We start from the raw sequence: 22,627 nt of genomic DNA on the forward strand, positions 1-22,627 counted from the left end.
CCAGTACCACACTTTTTAAAAAGAAACTTTAGTAAACACGTCTGGTAGGCTAGTTCTGCGCCCCCTCCTTGTAGCATTTCCTTTTTAGGATTTGCTTGGCTATTCTGACATGTTTATTTTTCCCATATGAAATTTACTATCAACTTAGTATTTCCATTGGGTTGTTTTAAATTATAAATTAACTTGTGGATAACTGACATCTTTATTGTATGAGTATTCTTATCCAAAAGTAAAGGGTAGCCTCTGTTTGGTCAAGTCTACTTTCATGTCTTTCAGGAATGTTTTAAGGTTCTCCTTACAAAAATTTTATAATATTTCATGTTACATTTATTCTTAAGTATTTTATCTTCTTTATTGTTCCTATAAAAAGAGTTTTCCCTATCTCTGTATATCTTTTATAGCCTCCTGCTACTTTACTCATTATTTGATTTGATTTTGCCATTGAGTCTTTGGCGATCTCTAAGTCCATGAGGATATCATCTGCAAATAGACATAGTTTTACTTCTTCTCCCTCCAATTTTATGCCTCTAATTGGTTTCTCTTGTCTACTTGCCTTGGCTAATACCTCTAGTACAATATTGAATGTTAGTGAGATAGTGGGTAATCTTGCTTTGCTTAGTAGTATTTCCTAGTGTTTCCCCATTAAGCTGGCTTTAAGACTAAGGCACGTTTTATATTTGATCATATAGCTATATATTTTCAGAAAATATTCATCAATTGGGATGCCTGGGTGGCTCAGTTGGTTAAGCATCTGCCTTTGGCTCAGGTCATGATCCCAGGATCCTGGGATCAAGTCCTACATTGAGCTCCTTGTTGGAAGGGAGCCTGCTTCTCCCTCTGCCTGCCACTCTCCCTGCTTGTGCTCTCTCTTTCTCTCTCTGACAAATAAATAAAATCTTAAAAAAAAAAAAAATTCATCAATTCCTTTTCTGTGAGTGACTTTATCAGAGATGAGTGAAGAGTATTATAAAAGGTTTTTGGAATCTATGAAGATAATCATATGATTTTCTTCCTCAGATTAATAAGGTATATTAAATTACTGGATTTCCTCATATTGAGCCATCCTTGCATCCCTGGGATAAATCCCATCTGGTCATGGTGTATTATTTTCTTCATGTAGTATCAGGCTTTATTCTCTAATATTTTACCTAGAAAATTTATAATAATATTCATAAGTGATACTGGTCTATAATTTTTTGTACTGTTTCCATCAGGTTTAGGTATGGATATATAGTTGCCTAATAAAAACAATTCAGGAAATTTCCTTCACTCATAATACTGTTGAACAACTTATGGAGCCCTGGGGCTTACATGGTCTTTAAAGGTGTGGCAGGATTTCCCTGTAAAAGAGTATGGGTTTGGTGCTTTTCTTGTGAGGTAGATAACTTTCCTAGATAACTTTCTCTAAAGAATTTTTCCATGTAAGTGTTCCATTCCTAATGAGATGAATTTTGATGAACTATTTCCCTAGCAAATTATCTATTTCATTTAGGTTTTCAAACTTGCAAAGATCTACAATTAGATTTTTATGATACTTCCAAATTCTTCTGATTCAATAGTTATTTCCCCTTTGTCATTTATTTGTGTACTTTTCCTCTTTTTTCTCTGGGTTAGCTAGTGGTGTATCTAATTAATTTATTCATTAGACTTACTATTTTTTTTTTGTCTTCTCCCTCAATTTATGTTCTTTCTTTCTTTTCGCTTTATTCTGTTTTTTTTTCTAGAATTTTAAGTTGAGACTTTAATTCATTTATTGCCATCTTTAATTTTTATTAAGTCTTTAAGACTTTGAATATTTCTTTGATCATTGCTTTATATATATTCCAGATTCTTGTATGTGTTATTTTTCATTATTATTTTTAAAGAAGTTCTCTAATTTCAATTTATATAGGATCTTTTTTTAGTGAATCCTTCATGGCACTTAAGAAGAAGATATTATTTTCGCGGGCATTTGGGTGGCTCAGTTGGTTAAGCGACTGCCTTCGGCTCAGGGAATGAGCCTGGAGTCCTAGGATCGAGTCCCGCGTCGGGCTCCCTGCTCAGCAGGGAGTCTGCTTCTCCCTCTGACCCTTCCCCCTCTCATGCTCTCTCTATCTCATTCTCTCTCTCAAATAAATAAATAAAATCTTAAAAAAAAAAAAAAAAAAAAAAAAAAAAAAAAAAAAGAAGAAGATATTATTTTCTATTATCTGGGTATAAAGATGATATATACCCTTAATGATTATACTGTTTAGATCTTCAATATCTTTGGTTATTTTTTGTCTGTTTGATTAGTCTTATATTGAGAGTGGTGCATTAAATTCTTCTGTTAGTAGGTGTTTCTGTGCCTCTCTTGCATCTCTTGTACTTTTTGCTTTATGAAAGTTGCTATGGTATAATTTAGTGCATAGATATCCATAGATGTTATATCTTCATTGTAAATTGTGGCTTTTAGCACTAAAAAGTATTTTTGTCATGTTTAATGCTTTTAAAATCCTATTTCTCTGGTATCAATATTGCTGTATCTGTTTTTTTATTATTTCCATTTGCTTGGTACATCTTTGCTTATCCCTTTATTTTTAGCCTTTCTTAATTTTATTTTGGATACAGCCTATAGTTGAATCTTGCTTGAGTCCAGCTGAAAATATCTCCTTTTAAAAGCGGGGAGGGGGGAGGGAGTTAAGCCCATTTACATTTATTGGTAAGACTGACATGTTTGGGTCTCAACTCTGTCATATTTTGGCTCATAATCAGTATGAAAATTACGTTACATTTTATGCTTTATTTTTCCTATTAGTTCTTTAGTTTGATTTCTTTTAGCTTAGTGAAACTATTCCATATGATACTGTAATGGTATATCCATGATATTACACATTTGTTAAAACCCACAGAATCAGTAATACAAAGAGTGAACCCTAACATAAGCTACAGACTTTGGTTGATAATGCATCCGTGCTGGCTCACCAATTATGGCAAATGTACCACACTGATGTGGTGTACTGATGGTGGGGAAGGTGATGTGCGTGGTAGAGGGAGGAGGTGTGTGGGAACTCTCTGTACTTTTGGCTCAATTTTGCTATGAACCTATAGTATGGGCATTAAAAAAATAATGTACCTATGGGAAGGGTGGAAAAAACAGAGATGATAAAGAAGAAAGAAGAATGATACAAACTATGTTTCAGATTCTTTAAAAAATTATGTCTACCATTTTCCAACCACAGTAAAAAAGGAGGAGGAAGAACAAGAGGAGCAAAGAAAATGGAGTCTTTCTATTCAGACCGAGCATGAACCAACGCTACGGAAATTTGTGACCGATGTGCACAGTCAGCTCACCAGCTGACTGAATGGCATTTCCACTGAAAACCTGGAAAGCTGTGCCCACTTGGGGGATGATGGCAAGTATATTCCAACACAGTGTTTTGCTACACTGGGCTCTGGAAAACATTCCTTTATAGTCGACTGAAGTATTTACATATGGTTTTAAGTTGTTCCAAACAATGGATCATCAGTTGTGTTCTCCATCAGGTGTTGGCAAACAGTAAGCCTAAATAATAAAGGCATTTACACCATTGTCCAGGCTTCTTCAGCAAACCTGGTCCCTACCTTATCAGCCCAGAAATGAGAAGCTGGACTCTTTCAGGAACTGATATTCAGAGAGCAACTCACAATGCTGCCTCTCTCATTTCTTTCTTCTCTTGTTTTTTTTTGCTAATAAAATCAATTAACTTTATACTAGAAAGAAAGCATCATTTTGTTTCATGCTGGGGAGGGGAGCCCCTTAGTTTAATAGATATGTCATTGAACATTTTGTGGAAAATGAAAGGAAATCGACTTTTCTTGCCCCCACTTGACAAAGTTTCATCTTTGTCATTAGGGACAAGGCACTAATGAGTCAACGAAACCCAGCTTTTCAATAATGCCATACTTCCTTTTAGAACTTTTCCTTTTTGGTTGCTTTGTGAAACCCAAGCTCAGCAAATATACATTTATAATCCCCCCTCTCCCCACTGGAGTATTGTTCACTGTTACATTTATAAAGTTATTCTGAGTTAATACATCAATATTTTCACCTCAAATTTTACATTACCCTGCAATCTCTTTGGAGTTACTAATCCATATGTGTGAATAGGCAATTATAGTGCAACACAATGATAACAATACATGCAAATTCAACTAATACACAAAGCAACAAATCAAGAGCCTGAAGGTACATTAGCTGAGATAAACTGCCTCTATCTTTAAGGCGAACATGCACCTTGAATAATGCGCACTTAGAAAGTAACTAGATTTCTGTAGAAATCATGCTAATTAATTTCAATGTCATGATACCACTATACTTGAAATTTATAAAATGCTTTTGGCCCAATTTCCTTTGCCCTCTTAAACTACCAAATTGCCTATAGTCTATTTAAGGGACTCCGGGGAACACACTGTTCTTTGGGAATTAAGCTAAAAACCAGCCTGTGTGGGGTTCATCAGAAAGGCCTCAGGCTGTGAGCACAAGAGGTAGGCAGAATTCAAAACAATGACCAGAAAGGAACCACAGAATTTAAGAATAGAAGCAAAGGTGGATTTCTATATGAAACTAAGAAACCTTGAGTTTTATGGCCCCTTCTAAGACCTTGTACCGAATTTTGCATTTTTTTTCTAAAGAGAGTTCCAAACATGTAAGCCTAGGCTTATAAAACCTGGATCTGCCCTGAATGCAAGGTCCTTAGAAATCACGAAGCTGGACTGTCTGATTTTACAGATGAAGAAACTGAGGCCCTGAAAGGAAAACTTGCTGAGGCCAAAATGTGGATGTCTATCATGAATTAGAAGTCAGACTTCCCAGGACACCTGGGTGGCTCAGTCGGTTAAGTGTCTGCCTTCAGTTTAGGTCATGATCCCGGGGTCCTGGGATTAAGTCCCACATAGGGCTCCTTGCTCAGCGGGGAGTCTGCTTCTCCCTTTCCCTCTGCCACTCTCTCTCTCAATCTCTCTTTGACAAGTAAATAAATAAAATCTTAAAAACAAAGTCAGACTTCCCTTGTGTTCCCCGTAGGAAAGACTGCATTGTACTACTTGGTTATCTTGCAATCACTGCCTTTGGCAGGCCCACAGGCTTCTTCCAAGGCAACGTGCCCCATCCACAGCCTCTGCTGAAGGAGTGGCTTTGTAGTTTACCCTCTGACCCTGTCCCTCACCCCCACCTCCAGTCGTCAACACAGCTGATTAGACTGGGGGTTGTCACCTGACCCAAGGGAGTCATTCCATCTGGGTCAATGACCTGTGAGGTCATCTGGTATAAAAAGCTCTGCTCAAACACAAAAGACATTGATGAACTAGCCCAGTCAAATTCTCTCTCCTGGAAACGTGAACTGGGGAACATGGAAAGAAATAATTAGCAGTGGGGAACTAAATAAGACACCAACTCAGAGAATGGCTGTGCATTCAACTAGGAATCCAAGAGTTCTGTCTGCTGAGGGAGAGAGGAGATTAGCCAGTTTTCAAACTCTGAGGTACCCCCTAGCTCTAGAGTCTTTGAGGTCTAGTTGCATTGTTCTCCCTGAAAGGCGTGGCATGGTAACTCCAATAGCTGCCTTATGTCCAAGTTCCTCCTTATTCCTGTCCCCATGACTACCACTCTTCAGACACCGTTCCGTCCTTGTATGAAGTGCTACATCAGCAAGAACTCAATTCCATGTTTTTGAAAGCCTTGATAGCAAAAAGAAGGGAAACAACCTTCGAAAGTGAGGTCTGATTTCATCTTTGAGGAGAAATTGCTTCTTCGTTTTCGGGAAAAGAGCTTTATTTTATTTTTTAAAGATTTTATTTTTTGACAGACAGAGGCAGCGAGAGAGGGAACACAAGCAGGGGGAGTGGGAGAGGGAGAAGCAGGCTTCCCGCGGAGCAGGGAGCCCAACGCGGGGATCGATCCCAGGACCCTGGGATCATGACCTGAGCTGAAGGCAGACGCTTAATGACCGAGCCACCCAGGCGCCCTGGGAAAAGCACTTTAATAGGTCTTTGATTATACAGAAGCAAAGCCAAGAACATATTCTGGAAAGGAGGCAACAGTGAGAGAGAAAGCAGAGCCACAAAGCCCTGCCTTATAAAGTACACGCTAATCTTCCTAGTGTGTGAATTGTCTCTGTAAGGCTATCTCCCTTGTAGACGAGGAAGACTTTAATCTTCTCTGTGAACCTCACTTCGGGGCAAGATGAGGCCACTGGCACTTCTGGGTGACGGAGTGAAGCTGTCTCCTGTGACATGGGGACCTGCTGGGTATGGAGGAGAGAGTCATCCTCCAGAAGTGGACTCTGAAAGTACTCGGCTAATGAAATACTGAAAGATTAGAGGAGTCACACATCCGCACTGTAATTCTCTTCCATTACAGGATGATAAGGGATGACCTTCAGAAAGTGGCCTGGCAGACTGGGGGCTGACAGCTGATTGAGGACACAAGTAACAGTCAAAGAACTGAGGAACACAGCACTCTTGAGGGATTGTTGAGAGTGCCTGAGCAGGGTCTCCTGAGAATGTTCTTTATTTCTAGAAAAAATAGAAAAGGGCTTGGAACATGATTATTTGATTGTTAAAGTGAAGCATAACCACTGTATTCTGGAAGTGAGTGGGCCACCCAGGCTTCATTAATTTCAAAGAACCTCACTAGCACAGTAAGTAATTATAATCACCATCTACTGCCACCTACAGAAACAAAGAAAGAACTCTAGGTGTGAATAAACACACGTATATATAAAGGGTTCTAGGTACTTTTGCCATGGACATCTTTGCTGCAAACATTTTTGCTGCAACGTTGTTCACTGCACAGCTAATTGGTTATAGGCAACTTGCCACAAAAGATAAAAAATAACTGGTTGACAGTTTGATTTCATTTCTCCATTGATGCAGTACTCCCATTTTTATATTACATAAATCTTAGCCCTCACGATGGTCTGCACAGTGGAGCAGAGTTGTGAACCCGCATTTCCCATAAACTTTGGAATGCCTATCAGTAGACATGTGACAAGATGCCAAGAACAAACAGCAGTGTAGAAGGCTTTCACAACGCAATACAAAGCTCAGTTACAAATATGCATCCTAGTATTTGGAAACTGATACCTCTCTTAATGAAGGAAGAGATTTCAGAAAAAAAAAGTGAGATGCTGAATGAGGAGGCAAATCAATAAGCAAAAAAAAAAAAAATATATATATATATATATAAAATACTATGAATAAAAGACTTTGAAGACAAGTGCTTAGGTACAATTCACAAAATAAATTCAGACATTTGTGCAGAATTGCCATGAATCTACACTATACATTTTGAATGTATTCAAATATTTTGTTTCATGATGAAATCTATTTAATTTTATTATTCATTTTTCATGTTTCATTATGTCTTTTTAATGAATATTCTTTTAAGTAATGTATATAAAGATTAATGTTTGTGCCAAAGATGTCTACCACCAAGAAGCTTAGAGCAAAAATGCCTAGAACCCTTTGTATATACATTTTCATATTGTCCCTCTTTTATTTTTCATGATTTTATCTTTTATGGCAAAACTGCCTTGTGGTGAAAATGTTTGTGGCAAAAATGCTTGTAGCAAGGATAATGTCTATGGCAAAGATGCTTAGAGAGAACATATCAGACACATAAAGATTAAGTATATGCATAAATTTTGTTATTGTTTTAAATAAGCATCAGACAACTGATTCAAACAGAACTAAATAATTAAGAAAGTTGGCTAATTCAATGGTTCTATAAAGTTCTTTCCAATTTCCTGTTTGGCCATTCTTTTTTTTAAGATTTTATTTATTTATTTAATTGACAGAGAGAGAGAGAGAGATGCGTGAGGGAGAACACAAGTAGGGAGAGTGGGAGAGGGAGAAGCAGGCTTCCGGCCGAGCAGGGAGCCTGATGCGGGGCTCGATCCCAGGACCCCGGGATCATGACCTGAGCCGAAGGCAGACGCTTAACCAACTGAGCCACCCAGGCGCCCCTGTTTGGCCATTCTTAGCATGCTGGCTTTAACATTAAGCTGGTACCCTTCGAGAAGGCTGAGGCACTTTCAAGGGTCACATCCAGACATGATAATACTCAGGGAAGTACAGAAGTGATCTTTTTTTGAGTATCCTTCCCAGGAGCAAGGACACTTTTCCCAGAAGGCTCCCATCTACCTGACTTCCTTTCACCTCTCACAAGCCATAATATGGTTACCTGTATACATTCTAAAACTAGTTAGTGACAGAGAGGATGAAATAATCTAGGTTGTCTTAGACCCATGGCTTCTCCAACTTGTACATAAATCAGAATCACCTGGAGGATCTTACTAAAACACAGGTTGCTGAACCCTACTCCCCAAATTTCTGGTTCAACAGGTGTTAAGGTGGGGCTTAAGAATTTGCATTTCTAACAAGTTCCTAGGTGATGCTAATGCAGCTGGCTGGGGACCACACCTGGAGAACTACTATCTTAGACTAACCATCTGGGGTAGTTGGAGCATTCACCAAAAATGTCTGCTGTAAGACATAACTTTATCAGGAGAGTACTGTTCTGGAGTGACATATTTCTATGAATTTTCTTTTTGAAATTTAAAGTTTCTGTAAGTTGTGCATGTGACAAACAATACTGATTGTGGTATACCACAAGCCAAAATATGGAAGTAGAATATAAGCTAATGGCCTAGAGCAGAAAATGTGGTTTGAGTAAATGTCACCCATTGTCACAAACATCCACCCATCCTGCCCTATACACTGTGCTACTCCACTCCCCTTCCTTTGCATATTTCAATTCTCTGTTTCAAGGCCGAGGCAGTTTCAACCGCCTACCTGCTGAAGTGGTACTGACCTCAGCCCATCTCACGACAGAGGAGACAATACCAGTGTAAGAAACAGCTCATTGTTTGGAGGAAACTAAGCCAAGCAGCTTGATGTTTTTGCAGCATAAAATATGAGGCTGGAAGTGGTGTAAGGTAAGGCCCTAGACTTGGACAGGAGCAAAACCACAAAGGGCTTTGTGGGATGTTGAGGAGCTTGAACTCAATCCTGTGGCCTTAGCAGCCACTGTGCAGAGACATAATGTGGTTAGATTTTGGTTTCATTTAGATCACACTGGTTGTGTGGAAGGCAGACTTGAAGCAGGGAGGCATTCTGGAGATTGGTAGTCCAGACAAGTGTCACAAGGCCAAGGAGAGCCGAGATAGTGGGCTTACAGAAGATACCGATCTGGGAAATATTCAGAAGGTCAAAATCTACAAATCTGGTTATCTGTTAGATGTAGAAGGTACAAGAAAGTAAGGTATCCAGATATCTCTGAGGTTTTTAGTTTCAGTGAGAATAAAGAAGTGAGCTGTTATGGGTGTGGGGATGGGTGGTAATACAGGGGCACAGGGAGACGAAATCAGTTTTAGATGCTCTGTATTTAAAGCGCAGGTCCCTCTGCACATCAAAGTCAGGCATATTTGGGTGGGTTTGAGGAAGAGGACTACACTAGAGAGAAATATTTTGGAGTCAACTGTAGTTAAATCAGGAGCATGAACAGATCACCCAGGAAAAGCATGAAAGTTACGAAGACTGTTTAGCCAGGGATGGGGCCCTGGGAAAGTCCAACATTAACATGGTGGTCAAAGTAGGAGATGGCAGTCAAAGACAGCAAAGGTGGGAAGACCAGGGTATAGAATATCAGGGTCAAGTTCACAAAGTTTGAAGCAGGAAGCAGTGGTCAACACTGTAAAATACTGTACAGAAGAAGTCTTAAGATAAAGCTTGGGGAAAAAAAAAAAAACTTGACAGGATTTGGACTTTGGAAGGCATAAACATTCCAGGGGAGTACCTGGGCATCTGGGCTGAACTATAAGAGATAAGTGGAGACTTTTTTTTTTTTTTTTGAGACTTTTGATGAGAAGGGCATGGAAAGAAAGCAGGTAGTTCACAGAAATAGGGGGCAAGGCAAGGTCATGAGCTCAGAGTGAGAGTAAAGGATTAAGTAGAGGGGAGTTACGAAGGTTTGGGATAGTCAGGAGAGGTAACTGTTCTTTAGGTGTTCTCAGAGGGTTGACCCTGTGTGTACCTGAGGTTCTTTCATTTTGCAGAGCTTTTGCAACCACAAATTCAGCAAATGATATATATTTTAAAGGGGTGTGCCAATGGATGTCAGGAGGATATCTTTGAAAAATGCTTAAAGGAACATATAGGTATACATGGCAGACTGTATTTTGCAAAAACGGCCACAGCAGTATTTCCAGTCCCACATGGGTGAGACTTTGTAACTAACTGCCTTAATGAATAGAATGCAGAAAGGATGCTGTGTGATTTCCAAGGCAAAAGGCAATGCAGCTTCCAACTTGGTCTTTATGTGGGGATGCTACCATGCTGTGAGGAAGCCCAAACTGTCCACATGTCTAGTGGTTGATGTTGGTTGCTGGCTAGGTTCTAAGGGCAAGCATTCCCCCCACCCCAAAAAAATAGAACCAGTCTGAAGCTGTATTGTCCTTTGCCTGAGAAGTCACAAGGGTCATTTCTGTGCCCTGTCTGAATTCCTGACCCACAGAACCTGTGAGCATGATAAATGGCTGTTTCATTCTACTAAGTTTTGGAGTAATTTACTCAGCCATAGTAACTGAAACAGCATCCAAATATCCATTCAAGTGAACATGAATATTAGGGAGAAACAACATATTCCTGTATCCAAGACACAGTCATAAGACATATTGGAAGTTACTATTCTGATCCCTCTTGAATTCAAGACAATATTTTTACACACTTCCCAGACTTCAGCTTAAATGTACCCTAAATGTCTATGCAGTGGCCTTTATTTAAAATACTTTACTAACTCTGAGGGTTTTGGTTTTTGTTTCTGTTTTTGTTTTGCTATTTTTGTATTCATGGTAATTAGTATTTTATCCCATCTAAGTAGCTTTCCAGTGTGCTAGCCTACTTTCAAAAATAATTTATTGAGTCTCTATACTACCTTTTCCTATCCTTGGGCATTAACTTAGACATACCCAGACACAGGGCTTATTTTTAAAACAAGCCTTACCGATATGTCAAAATAACAGAGCTGAAATATTTTTCAGGTCATTAAAGAGCAAAATAATTAAAATCCTCTTAGTAATTTCCAAGAAATAGCTAAGCAACAACTGAGAAAGCACATGTATATAAAACTGTATTTTAAAACACTGACCATGGTTTCTACTTAATTTCTATTTTCATATTTTTGGAGCTTACATGCAGAAAAATGAGATAATCATATGTTTTTGGTTTTGGGTACATTATCTCTTTTCTAGTTTAGACCGAGTACACTGACAACTGAAGGAAAAAAATATAAGGCATTTTTTAATACTACTGACTAAATACTAAGTATATCAGCATAATTTCCCCTCCCTCACAATGACCTTCACTTCACCAGAAACTTCCTACCTCCAAAATCACCAATTAAATATCATACTCTTTGCTTATAGCTTCTTATCCTGGGGACTCACTTTCTCAGGAATCCCTAGTGTAATAGCCAGAGCTTCATTCTCATTGATGCTTCAGATCCACTGATCTTCTTCCTCATTTTCCTCCTCATCTAGCTTATATTGTACGAGCACCATCTCTTCGGTTCCTATCAGCATTTCTCGTTTCTACTCATGTCACAACTGCTGAGAAAACTCCAGCAATGGATGGAGCCAATCACCCACCTTCTCATGTCTGTGCCTACCGTAACTTGTATGCTGCTGAAGAAAAGTCACCCATGGACAGAGTGGTATTATCCTATAACTGCATGAGTGCCAATAAAAGAATCTCATATGGTGCCTGTGTGTGAATTAAAATAAGATGTCCCTTCCTCAAGGGGCGCCTGGGTGGCTCAATTGTTAAGTTCGGCTTTGTTAAGTTGTTCAGTTCAGCTCAGGTCATGATCCCAGGGTCCTGGGATCGAGCCCAGCATCGGGCTCCCTGCTCCACGGGAGGCCTGCTTCTCCCTCTCCCACTCCCCCTGCTTGTGTTCCTGCTCTCGCTGTCTCTCTCTCGCTGTCAAATAAATAAAAAATCTTAAAAAAAAAAAAAAAAAAAAGATGTCCCTTCCTCAAGACACTTTACTTCTCTGTCAGGAAGCCAGGGTGATATCTTGGTTCTGTAAGAACTAGATACTTTACTGCCCTCTATCACTAACCTGCTATAACACATGTACAAATCTACGCTTATGATGTGAATAGCACCCCTCTTAGGTATGGCAAGCTTGTGCAATATACAACCTACACAGCTGTACACGTTGGCCCTGATGACTACCTTCAACTAGACACTCAAGCCACTAAATGTTCCTTTAGTCAAATAGGTCATGCTTTGTCCTACCTTCTTAAACCCAACTCTGTTTTTCTTTTTCCCCTTTATTCTCAGGGGATGTCTATTTCTGATACCTCAAGGAAAAAGCTGTAACCAACATATGAGAATCCCCTAATTTTCCTACCATCAAATCCACAATCTTTCCACCATTTGTTCATTGCCTGCGCCCCACCCCCCCACCCCGTTCTTTCCTCGTCTGACCAAAGACCACTCTCTTTGTGTGGCCTCTATTCCAATCCTTCTAGTCTTTTGGTGAGGACCCACTAGCACCACAACAGCCCTTTCTCTTCATTAGCTTTGTACTCCATCTCCCTCCCATTTCCCATCTGCAGTCAAACATGCTCTAGTGTCTCCTAACAGGAAAAATCAGGCTCAGGCTTCTGTCCTTTATGTACACTCTACTTCCCATCCAAGCTTCTCAAAAAGAGATGTTCCCATGTCCATATATCCTTTTCCTCATATCTCCCCATTTTTCTTTCCACACATGCACACTTATTCAATAATTCTATAAAGTGGATTTGTCTAATGCTAAATCCAGGAACACTTTATTCATATTCATACTTTACATAACAGTGGGGAAATTCAGAGTTGACAGATTCTTCCTTTGAAATACCTTTTTTTTTTTTTTTTTGGTTGCTATGACACCAAACAATCTTGCTTTTTCTTTATTTTGCTGGTTTCTCCCATACCTAACCTTTAAATGGTGAAATTCCAGTCCGTTTTCTCTTCATACTCCAAACCCTCTCCTAGGGGAACTCATCTTTTCTCATGCATTATCAGTCACAGATACCAACAAATCCTAAATGTAAATATCTCACCTAGTCCTCTTTGTGGAGTTCCAAAATGAAATACACAATCCTACTTGGGAGTATCTCATATTCAACTCCTACATAATGTACTCAAAGAATGTATTACTATTCTTATGCTCCAGTTTGCCTTTCATCCTGTCTTCCATGGCTCAGTAAATGCTACCAGATACATGGGGCCCATCCTCGACTCTTCTCTCCCCATAGGCAAGCCTTCACCAACTTTTGTACATGCTAACCCCAAAGCAGATCTCAAATGCCTCAACCTTCCTTCACACTGATTATTGCTACTCTTCTCCAAGCCACCATCATTGGTCACCTTAATTCTACATTGTTTTCCTCCAATCCATGCTTGTTCTCCACTCCCTTCCTCACCCATTTCCTAGTATACTTTCAAAAATACAACAAAATAACCATTTAAAAACACAAATCTGATTTTACTTCTTTTTTTATAGCTTCTCAGTGTACTTGAACTTAAATTCTGAGACCTTTACCCATTCTACAAGTCCTCCATGACAGGGCTCCTACCCTTCACTGACTGTGCTCCCACAACCTAGGTCTCTTTCCTCCCAGCCCTTTCCCATCCCAGGACTTTCACATACTCTGTTACTTCCACACAGAGCTCACCCTTGAAATTTGGTTGTCACCATTGCATCCTCAAGCTCTAAGCTAAAATCAGTGACCCTACGCAGAGCTCTCCTTTTCCTGTCTAAACGAGGTTCCATCCACATACTCCCATCGCACACTATAATTTTCTTTCACAGATTATGTCACAATTTTGAGTTATGTTTTCCTCAGTATGAAATATTTATTGCACGTCTATCTCTATCTCTCTATTAGTTCCATGAGGGCAGAGATCATGCCTGTTCTCAGCACTGTATCCCTGGTGCTGCACACAGTAGGGGCTCAAAACATTTGTTAAATGAGTGAATGCTAACACTTAATGGCACCTGTGAATTGAAGTACTGCTCTTCTTCTTCCATTATTACAATGGGTTGAATAACGATATTAATGGGAGCTTGTTAAGAATAAGGTAGCTAGTTTGTCCAATTTATATAAAATAGCACCTAGTAATGAGATGGTCAGAGAGCCAGGAAATGCCTGGGGGAATGCTACATGTTGGTATCTACACACTTATATCTATCACTTGCATTAATCTAGGATTTGTTTTCTTTAAATTGCTGTCTCCCATTAAGCTGTGTGCCCTCAAGGTTGCCTAACAACATGCGTGCTCAATGGGAGGAAACTGACACATGCTTGGAGAATGAGTTACACTGAGTTGAGGATGGAAACTTCCAAAGCACCAGAAGCAGAACACAGAGAAACCCCAGGATTGTTTTGGAACAATGAAGAAAATGCAGAAAACAGGCCAAATGCCATGGGATACAGGGGTGCCCACTGGTGAGGAGAGCTGCTGGATTAAAGCATCCACTACAAATGTAGCTCACTGCTTACAGCTGTGGTTTAATCATGTAAAGACAGGCAGGAAAAATGCTGGAAGCAGCTGCATTGCTGGTTCTGAGGGTGCATGCGTGTTCTCACACTCCCGGTTGTGCGTCCTCATTCTCTTGTCCCCACCCCACCCCACCCCTCACACACACACACACACACACACACACACACACACAGACACACACACACCCTTCTCCAACACCTGGTAGTGCCTCTAGGTTTCCCATACAAAGGTAGTCACCATAATGCTGTTTTTCCTTGTTCTCTTCCCCCCAATTAAGCAGAACCTTAGAATCCAGAAGTAACTTTAAGCTTCTTTCCTGCTATTTCCCAGGCAGAAAGCCTGACTGGTAAATGCAGTCTCGTAACCAGCTCTCAACCAAGTCATGCTCTGGCTGAAAGGGGCACTCCATCTGGAGTCAGCCAGGAAAGTGTCTGTGCCAGTTCTATCCGGCTCTCCAATGGGACCATGTGTAAATCACATTCCGGGAGCCTCTACTTTCCTCCTTATGATGTCTCTCTCATGGCACGGGAGCTATGACTTATAAAATGAAAGATGAAAAAAATGGAACACTCTGAGTGTGAGTAGTTATTATGAGAGATCATTCCCTCCTCTGGCTTATGAATTTTAATTTGAATACAAATACATTTAGTTTAGAATAAAGTGGCAAGTTCACCCAATTTAGATGGGATTTCATGTCCTCTCATGAAGTTCTGAAGGGACAGGAATCTAAGGAAATGCCATACATGGACAATAGTATTCATCTGAATACCAAGCAACCAAGCATAGTCTCTCTTACAGTTGTATGTCTTATCCCCCCAACTAAACTGTAAAATTGAGGAGGGAACTATTTTATATATCTGTTTTATTTTCCATAGTATCCAACACAACAGGCCCATTCAATAACTGGGTCACTGAAGCCACTGAAGGAAGATCAAAGAATGGAAAGGAAGCCTAGAGTTTCTATTAACAGTCAATTTATCTTTGAAGTGAGTGCTCTTTTTGCAAATGTAACTTTTTGCTCCTAAATCAAAGCAAAATGGTAAAAAAACCCAAAACCCACAAATATTGTCATAGAGAAGGCAAACATCTTGGAATTCACATCTCCTTTTAAAAATCTGTTTCTTTCCTTGATCAACATTCCCATTAATTTTCCAGTTTCTGTTCATCACAGAAGGGTCAGTCTACCTCTCTGGGAACCTCTTTCTAGGAGACTCAGGGGAACCAGAATCCTGACCAGTGTTTCAAGGAAAAACTCTGCCTTTATAGAAGGCACAATGTAAGATGTGAAAAGGACAAGGCAGATCTTGCTTACTCAATTCGCAGGAAGATGATGAGGAACAGCAAGGTTGTAAAGTGCTTTCGAAAACAAGAATTATTCTCTAAGTGACAAGGTCTTCTCAATTAATGCACAAACAGGCATATAAAAATGCTTGACAGAACACAAAAGGAACAAGATTTTTGACTGAAGCAGAGAGTAAAAATTAATAAAAGGTACCAAAGGGAGTCACAAAGCATAGTCTCATTTAAGTTCCTCAAAAGGTATATTGGGTCTCTAGAGGAAGCATGCACATTTCATTACTAAGATAGAAACAACACAGTCAGGTAAGGTTGATAGCGCCCTTACCTCTTTGGTTAAAAACAAAAGGCTTCCCAGACCTCTTCACCAGATGCAACTGTCATGTGGACAGATACACACTTACATCTGAAGAGGACACAACAAGATCATCCATTGGTTCCTGCATCTAAAACATCCAAATGAGTCTACCTCTTACTGCTTTGAAATCTATAGAAACGGGAGGATGTTTTCAGCTCCCTTAGGACTCTTCCCACATTAATAGTTATTCCTTTAGGATCTCTACTGCCAAGTAGTGCTGCAATCTGGTCTGATTATAGAACCTTAAACTGGAGTGTGGGCTAGCACTGGATGGACAGAGTGGGCAAGGTCACAGGGAACATGGTTAACAGATAAGCACAGTAGATCCTTGAGCAGAGATACAGCATGACAAGACCATCAAGACCATTAGAGAAGGTACTATTTAGTATGAGTCTATATGCGGTGGGGGCGGGAGGGGAGAGGAATATGAAAAGGGCAAGAAAGACAGGGGGAATCATATCTGTTAAGAGGTCTTTCATTAAAGCCCCAGGTGATGAAAATCCAAGACTGGTGTCGCTGCATGAGATGCAAGAGGAAGGGACCAAGGCAAGGGGCATTCTGAAGGAAGTCTCAGTGGGCTAAATATGATAGCTGACTGGATAAAGGGAATGAGAGTAAGGAAGGTGTCAGGTTTTGAGTCTGGAGTCTAGGAGACAGTAGGGCCATCAATAAAGCCAGGTAAACTGTAAAAACAAAAGGCTTATCTGAGGAGACTAGACATGGAGAGAAGGCAATGTCATGTCAAGTGGACTGCAAACTGTAAAGAGACTTATGGGGTCCCATTATCTTAAGTGAGAAATCAGGCTTAATGGATGAGATCCAGTGATCAATGCACCTGTGACAACTTACTAGGTCCATTGCAGAATGTGAGGATAGTGAAAGAGGACAGAGGATCTGATGACGATTTTTGAGGGATGCCCTGCTAGTCAGCTTGAGAAAGAAAAGGTACCTATTAGTGAAATGAAAGGAAGGAGAAAGGAAATTTTCCAGAAGAAGCAGAATGGTGAATAGCTGAGAAATCACTTCTTCCCTATTCCCGGGACTTTGGGCATAGCTCACAGCACTGGTGTTATCATGTATGTGTCTTCCTCTCTTCCAGCATGGAGGGACACACTAAAGGTAGAATATAGTCTTCCTCACTACCTGCTTGGGAGTTTGCAAGGGGATTGCCTCTCAAGCCTGTCTCTCCTCCAAACAAGATCAGCTGCATCCAAGTAAAGCAGTGCAACTGATGAGGGAGGGTGGAATTTAGCTCCCCAGGATCTCCTTGGGCTCTTGGGGTGTGGAGAGGAAGAAATCCAGAAGATCTCACCTGACTTGTGGAAGGAAGAGGAAGGTGGCTGAGGGTGCAGGCTGGTGAGCTTGCCAGGGAGTGGCCCTGGGTTAAAGGCCAAACTGGAGGCTAAGGTAGTCTGAGTTGCCATTAGGGTGATTTCATCCAGGGAAGGTGGCTGAAGCTCCTAGAACGTTGTCAGAGCTGAGAAAGAGACCAGGGCTTATCCTAGCCGCAGGCTTCGGGGACATACCATGCAAGCACAGACTGGCCATATTGCAGCAAAGACAAGGAAAGGAGCCAGGGGAGTCAGGGTGGCTTTGAGAATGCTGTCCTCCCTGCCCACCTCCAGGACATAGTCAGCCCAATGCCCTCCTGGGGAGAAGTAAGACGGAATTCTGAAAGAGTGTCCCAAAGAGACTACTTAAACTAGTGCTAGCAGGAAGACACATTTTTAATAGATTCAGCATTTAAACTGAACCAAGGGAGAATATTTAACCTCCTTTAACCGACAAGTCTAGAAGCCCCCACCATGCGTGCTCATAAAGAAAACAATTCTGGTCTAGAAAATAAGGATATATGTATGTAGAGGTGATCTGAGTAAATTTACAACCCCTTCCCATCTGGTCCACATTCTGTGTGACAATGAGTAAGTTATTTAACCTCTTCAAGCTTCAAAATCCTCGTCTGTCAAGAGGGGATCATGATATCTATCCTTTGAAGAATTTTAACGAGTTTGTTTATGTAAAATGCTGGCACAGAGAAATCTTTAATAATGTATTTACTAATTTTGTTATCATTTCTACTATCACATTCAACTTCAAAGTTTCATTTGTCTTATTCAAGAATGGCTGAACATTTGTCAAGAAATGCCAAAGTACTATATTCCTGGCATTCTTCATTTATGATTTCACAGCCTCTCATCCATCCCCGCAAGAACAGAAATGTCATTCTGCAACAAATGAGAAGTACTGTTTTCATACCATCCCTGACTCTTTCTCAACATCTTGGTACTCACTACAGAAAGTACCTCAAAGCCAGGACATTATTTATGAATAATGTAGCCATAACAAGCCACAGAGTACAACAACGGCAGTGTTGCAGGACCTGGTGGTGAAGCCTTCTCCATCTTAGGCTGATCTAGTCCTAAGCACATGGACCAGTGACGGGCAGTAGACAAACTACACGAACCAGGAAGGATGCAGGGGGGTGGGAAGAGGCGGGATTTATTTGTAATGCGGCATTTTTTAACATGCGTATCAGGACACTAACAGTGCCAGATTGCTCCTGGAAAATTCCCTGTGTTGAACATACGTGAATTAATTCTCAGGATTATTTGCTGTGTGCCCACAAAGCAGTATGATCTTGAGTAATCAATTCTAGATATTAACTAATCTGAGGCTCCATTCTAGCTTTTTCAAGTTTTCTGAGTCAGCCTGGAGAACACTAAGGAGGGTTTAGTAGAAACAGGAAAAAAGATTTAATTAGCAAGATAAATACTGATTGTAGATGAGCAAAGTAAGTATATTTGGGTATCTTCCAAATGTCCAGGCTCTAGGGTTTAAGAAAACATATATGGTGATTACCAAAAAGCACAATAATGCTTAATATAGTAGGACCCCTGGGGCAATCAAGTGGTTTCATTTAACTGACTTTTCCATATAATTCAAGTGTACTCTATTTTTTAAAAACTTCAAAAATGAGAAATCTTTGTCCATTAAACACTCGTCCTTTTGAGTATCTATCTTGTTAGAGAAAAATCACCTTTTTTGATGGATTAGTCATCATTGTGAGCATCAGCTATCCCACAGTGGTGTTCTGGGAAAATATGTCTTAAGATGTGGTCAAGGGATTCCCCAGCAAGGGAATCACCTTGGAACCTCGCTGAAAATCAGATCCCTGGGCCCCACCCCAGGCTTCCTGAATCAGGATCCTCAGGTGGAATCCAGGATTCTCCATGTCCAACTTGCTTCTCAGAGGATTTTCATACTCAACATGAACCAAAGAGGCCCTAACTCAGGGTTGGTTGTATGTGTGTCCTTCACGGGAAACATCACAGAGGACTGCTATCTATCTGTGCCTATTTGCTGTAGGGCCTCTCTGTCGGTTCCTTTCTTCTCAGGAGTCAAAAGTCTTTCCATAGTGCACTGGCTTTAAACCTACAAGCCAATATGCACAGGATCCTTGGACAGAGTGCTGGCCTTTGTGATGTTTATTTTCCATCCATGAGCCTTATACCATTCATTCGGACGTGGGGTTCTGAGCTTGAAGTATCCTGCTGTGGGATTTAGGCACCTGACCCCAAGGAACCCATGCTGAACACCAGCCATTTCACCTCAAAAGGGCACTCAGAGAGCAAGGTAGAAGAAAAGTGCTAAATGCTGAATGTAGAAATGTGACTAGATGTTCAGAAGACAGATTGACGAGCTGGCCTAGTGAGAAGAAAGAAAAAAATCCAAATACTCTTTAACAGTACTAGTAAAATGGGCATTTGGGGTCAGAGAAAATGAGAACGGAGGATGCAGAATGTTCTGGAAGATGTGGCTCCTGCTTTAATGCAAGGCTGGGTCTCCTCCACCACAAAAACCTTTTCTCCTATAGTGACTTCACTACACACAGGGATCCATTCATTGGATTAGGAAGAACTCAGGGCAGAAATGGGAGAAGCAGCACTGATTCTGGATTCAGAGGACTCGGGTTCAAATCCTGATTCAAATATGTGACCGTGAGCAAGTCTGTCAGACTCTGCCTTTTCAGTTTTAGCTGTGAAACACGACAAAGAATTCACGCCCTTGCTGAACTGCTGTGTAGCTTTAATGAAGTAATGAATATGAAACAGCTTTTTAAATTGAAGAGCATTTTACAAATATTTAATCAGAAATATTCTGCATTGTGTACATATTTAAGTAGCTGCTACATCTATCTATATGGCAGAATGCTAAGAAAAACCCTTGGCTGGGAAAAAATTCAAATATGTTAATTATCTCATATAAATAAACCGATCATATTGTTCAGTGTAGAACTTAAATATCCGCTGTGCTTTTGTACTATAAAAAAGATATCTTTAAAGTGAGCAGTATTCTTAATCTCAGGAAACAAACTGAGGGTTGCTGGAGTGGGGGGTGGGGTGGGAGGGATGGGGTGACTGGGTGATGGACACTGGGGAGGGTATGTGCTCTGGTAAGCACTGTGAATTGTGCAAGACTGTTGAATCTCAGATCTGTACCTCTGAAACAAATAATGCAATATATGTTAGGAAAGAAAAAAAGAAGAAGAAGAATGTCGCAGGAGGGGAAGAAGGAAGGGGGAGAAATCGGAGGGGGAGAAGAACCATGAGAGACGATGGACTCTGAAAAACAAACTGAGGGTTCTAGAGGGGAGGGAGGTGGGAGGATGGGTTAGCCTGGTGATGGGTATTGAGGAGGGCACGTTCTGCATGGAGCACTGGGTGTTATGCACAAACAATGAATCAGGGAACACTATATCTAAAACTAATGATGTAATGTATGGGGATTAACATAACAATAAAAAAAATTAAAAAAAAAAGAAACACTACTGGAATTAAAAAAAATAAAAAATAAAAAAATAAAAGTGAGCAATATTTTGACTTTTGCACAACTTATGTTTAACATTCTATTAAAATATGTTGTTCTTGCTTTCTCAAAGGATAGGTGAAAAAATTGATCAAATCTTCATTTTATTTTCAAAACCCTCTTCCCTAACATCAGTTTCTTAATGTCTACTTTCCTTACATGATTTATTAGCTGAAATTGCAGGATAGTGGGGGAAATGGGGACATGCCAGGAGAGAAGAGAGGCAAGTAGGTCAATACTGAAAACAAGAGGTTTGCCCCAAACCTAAAATACACTAAGGATAGGAAAGAGGGAGGCTAACTTTGGAAACCATTGTCTGGCTCACATCACTACTTTTAGCTGTTGCTTTTTAAAGTAGAAAGACGTGCAAAAATTAAAAAAAAAAAAAAAAAGGCCGAGCTAGTTCTTTCAGCAGAGAATTAAAATTAAAAGCAGACGGAGGCCCGGGTAATAAGTACCAATAAAAGCTTGAGCTGACATAGCTTCAATTTACAAATCATTGGCTTTTCCCAGCAGGGCTTGGGGAAGGAGGGTGAGGAAGCATCGCCTACACTGTCTGGATGAGGAAGATATAGAAATCTTTAAAATTGAAGATGCTTCCAACTTTTTAAAACACTGATTTATGGTGACCATGACAAAATCTCAGTGAAACCTGAGCACACTGCAGTCTCTGGGAGCCCTGGTAGCTACAAAGCCCTTATGCCTTCCCAGTCATACCTGATTTTGATGTGTACATTCGGTTAGTGGGAGCCCAATTCATAATGTGTGCACAGAAAGACATGTGGTTTAGCATCTGCGTGTATTTCAATTTCTTTTTAGACTTGAGCATTAGGAGGCCCTTGTAAGAGTATTAAAAATAAACGAGTAATAAATAAATACTAGGAAGCCAAAGTGGATAGAGATTGATTTATGACAACTGATATTACTTCTCCAGAAATTTTAATGACAAAATCAGTGCTCACAGGCACATAAGGATGCTTGGTTTCATCTGTAAAACCTGGAAGGCTACCAATAAAAAGGAACTGATGAAACTGCTAAATTTAGAGTAAAGGGTTGAGAGAGAGACTGTAGTGCCAGCAAGATGTTGTCTGAGTATATTAATTAGCATGCGTGAGAATTAGATGTGGACAGTGAACACAGAACATGTCATTCAAGCCAGCAGAAAACCTCCAAGTTAAGAGACTCAATACCAGCCTACATGATGCTACAACCCAACTCCAAGGACCTAACATGGGGTCCAAACCATGGAGAGTGTTCCCGTTGAAACAGCTGCCCGCTCCCCCGTTGATTCTTTTTTGGGAAAGGATTTTCTCTACATTCTCAATGCTGTGTATCAGAGAACTTGTTCCTTCTAGGACTGAGAGGAGATGGGAAAAGTTATTTGTTTACTTTCTCACCTTTTCCCCAAACCCTTCGGGATAAGCATAACTCGGCTCGTTCCAGTTCTCTTAGGACCATGAAGGCTTTCAAAAGAAACATTCTCCTCTTCCTGGATTTTGGTGGGTTTCCCTCAGGCATTTGCCTTTGATCCTTCTTCTCTTCAGTGACTTAACCACC

General features: G+C 40.3%; 1 protein-coding gene and 1 long non-coding RNA gene across 22 annotated transcripts in view; one reads left to right on the plus strand and one right to left on the minus strand.

The window, feature by feature from the left end:
• The window catches only part of ICA1 (islet cell autoantigen 1), a 141,646-nt gene that overhangs the window by 70,467 nt on the left and 48,552 nt on the right, over nucleotides 1-22,627 (minus strand). The gene's annotated exons all lie outside the window — the stretch shown is intronic.
• LOC144379664 (uncharacterized) lies at nucleotides 8,759-11,756 on the plus strand. The gene is made up of 2 exons (XR_013442992.1): nucleotides 8,759-8,936; nucleotides 11,538-11,756. It is a non-coding gene; the product is annotated as an uncharacterized LOC144379664 (long non-coding RNA).

Source organism: Halichoerus grypus, chromosome 12 (assembly GCF_964656455.1).
Source record: "Halichoerus grypus chromosome 12, mHalGry1.hap1.1, whole genome shotgun sequence".
Taxonomy (NCBI): Eukaryota; Metazoa; Chordata; class Mammalia; order Carnivora; family Phocidae; genus Halichoerus; species Halichoerus grypus.